Raw genomic sequence first — 3,593 nt, forward strand, 5'->3', positions numbered from 1 at the left:
AAAACACATAATGTTATTAATTTAACACTTGTGAAGCATAAGTGAACTAATATTATAACACTTGTTATATGCGTTATGATATTTTTGTTGTCTTTATAGATTTTCTCATATTAGAAATATATGTAGATAATTAATATGACTTGTTTGATTTCTATATTATAGATTTTAGTTGATTGACTCCTATGGAGATACTCAAGTAGTAGGCTCATTGGTCTAGAATATAATGTGACTTGAAGGTTTAAGGTTCAATCTACCATACTATCAATTAATCCACGAGGTTTTCAAGATATCTCATGGACAGAAAGTGAAATAATCTAGCCAAAGACGATGATATATATATATATATATTGAAAATTAGTCTAATTCATTTTAAGATAGATTGATAGAATTTTAAAAGCATTATAACAGTATTAGGTGGAATGGTACCTCTCCACTTACCAGGTGCATGGGTACAAGCTGTAAGTTCAACTGCATAATTATTTTTAATCATTTCGAAAAAGTAAAAAATCATGGGGAAGGCCCATATTAGACCCAAAGTAGAGAACATAAAAATCATGGGTGAGACTTTGCACGTGTGGCTGGGTCAGCTGGGACGGAACGTGTGGGCTTAGGGGGCCATTGCCCCAGAACGACTAGTATATAGCTACACAAAAATTTTGACTTTGTCCCTCTCTCTCCATATTTTTTTACAAATTGACACAAGAAATTTTTCAATTTTTTTTTTTTTTTTTTTATCAAACAATCCCTTTGCTCAATTGCCCCAAGAATATCAAGAAAATCTTTTAGACTAACCAATAAAGCAATTCATAAACCTTGATAATAAGAAAATCCCTTAGACAAATGACAAATCCAGTCTAAAAAAAATATCAAAAGGACAATTACAAATGACAAATCCTTAGCAAAACAATCCTTCAGTGCAACACCACCACCATCATCATCTTCTTCTTTGGCCAGTTGCCGTACTAGTACCACCATCGTCGGACAAAGACTACCATCGACATTTTCTTCATGCGGCATCTTTACTTGCTTTTGTCTTAATTTATTTTTCTAACTTCACAACCTTTAGTGCATGTGTTCATCCCTCCTCTTTGTTAAATGATTATGGAGAAAGTTTATCTCCAAATGAGTTTGGAAAGAAATTCTTCAAACTCTCCTTATATTTTTTTATTGAATGTCAATTTTGACAAAATCACAATTAGATTGCATTTTCTTATCATATCTATCATACATATAAAATTTCAAGAAGTTTAAAGATCAATAGCTATGTCATCAATAAATTTGTTAATTTTAAGTTTTTGTAGTCTTAAATTATGTATAAAAAAGAAATTTATGAATCGAATAGTAATTAACATCCGATTTAAAAGAAACTTTACATGTATATTAAGAACATTAAGAATATGCAATTCGGTGGTTAGATTTTCAAAATATGTATAACACCAAGTGTAGAACTAGAGTAAAAGAGATAGAAAGAATGGCTTTTTTTTTTTTTTTTTTAATGGATTCGGGCTAAATCGTCCTTGGGTACTCTTTGGAAATTGTTGTGGAGGTGATGTGTCATGGGAGGAGCCTGAGGAGATTGGGATGTCATGGGATTTCCTAAAGCAGTTTCCCATTGAGAAAGACAGAGGAAGGTCGAGAAAGAGAGAGAGTTTTAGCTTGTAGTGCTTTTGAGAATTTTTATAATCTTCAATTTAGTTGCAAGAGCATATTTTTATAAAAAAATTCGAGAAGTTTGATTTCAACTACCCTACACTGCTTTTTTCTTTTTTCTTTTTTGTTTTCTTTCTATTTATGTTTTGCTTTTGCCTCTTGGATTGTCCTGGGCATCATTCTTCTTTCTCTTTTTGCTTAGATACGCTTTTGCAAAGAGAGAGAGAGAGAGTCAACAGTCATTACTTTGATTTATCAAAAGAAAATGGCCTTCAATGTGGTAACGAATTTTGCATTGTCTCGAATGTCTAATTGCAAATACAACAACATTCATTGATTCACAACTAGGTCCTCTTATAGAATGAGGAGCCATCATTGTTTGAATATTTTTCTCTTGTAAATACATTATCTAACAAGAATTTAGAAAGGCATTCATTGATTCACAACTAGGTCCTCTTATAGAATGAGGAACCATCTTTGTTTGGATATTTTTCTCTTGTAATTACATTATCTAACAAGAATTTAGAAAGGTCATCTAATTGCAAGTTGTGTTTGAGAACTTGAATTTGGATATGGATTTTGATTTTGATTTTGAATCAATAGATTTGAAATGCCTCAATTTCAAATCCATTGATGTGGCCAAAAATCCTGGGATATGAATTTGGTCAAGAAGTACCTCCATTCATGTAGCCAAATAAATTTTGCATCTCTCCAAACTTTGCAAATTGGTTTGATCTTGTGATGGTCACCATAACTTTTTTAATAGCTACAAATAAATTAATAATAATAGAATATGTTATCTGATAGACAAAATTGCTATAGGTCTTGTACAACTTTTTACTTCAATTTAATTATAATAGTGGTAATAAAAAAATAAAAAAAAAAGGGAAAAAGTTAATGTATGCCCTAAGGGCATTAGTTTATGAAATATTTTTAAAAACTTTTTTGGAAAGAGAAAAAAGAAATTAATGTTTTTTTTTTTTATGGTTTTTTATATTTCTCACGAAAGTGATGTCAAAATTTTACTTAAATAGTTTATTAACAATTATTCTAAAAGCACTCGTTAATAATAATTTAAAAAAAAAGAAAAAAAGAAAAAAGAAAAAAAAGACCATCTATATCTCACAAGCATTGAAGCACCTTAACCACCTAACAAGTTCCACATTGTGTCTGAGTTTCTATGATTTTGTTCCATTGGAGCTAAAACAATTCTGCAAATTAATATGAGGGCCCCTTTTCTGTTAAAAACTCTATTTCTCATGTAACTATCTGCTATATCAAGAATTTGGAAATTGGTTACCAATGACTCAATTTTCCAATTCTACACTTGACAAATTTCTGTCCATTCATAATTCCTTCAAACCCTACTAATTACGACAACAGAAGAATCTTCTAAATAGCAAGGAAACCATATAAACTTCTCCAAAATTCACAACTCATGCTCTCATTGAGATTAACTCAAATACACTACATGAGAGAAATGTGAGAAAGGTACCTAACAGTACAGCTTGTAGGTGATATGACAGCAGTAAGCTCAATTGAACTTTATTATATTTTATGAAAATAGTAAGCTCAATTGAGCTTTACTATATTTTATGAAAATCATAATAATTGAAACCATATAAATCATATCTGATAAGGACTAGAACCCATCAAAGAAAAAGAAAAAAAAAAAAAAAAACTCTATACCAAGGGAGTTAATTTCGTACCAGAGACTGTATCGGTTTAACTAGTGGAATGATATATTTCGGTACCGGTCAATACTGGTGTACCGTTTCAGGTTTACCGTTATTTTTTATATTTATAAATAAATAAATAAATATATATATATATGTATATGTATATGTATATGTATGTGTGTGTGTGTATTATAATAAATATAAAAGTTTACCAAAAAACATTACCTCAATTCAGAACAAATTATTCATAATTTAGACTTTAGC

This window comes from Quercus lobata, chromosome 9 (genome assembly GCF_001633185.2).
Source record: "Quercus lobata isolate SW786 chromosome 9, ValleyOak3.0 Primary Assembly, whole genome shotgun sequence".
Taxonomy (NCBI): domain Eukaryota; kingdom Viridiplantae; phylum Streptophyta; class Magnoliopsida; order Fagales; family Fagaceae; genus Quercus; species Quercus lobata.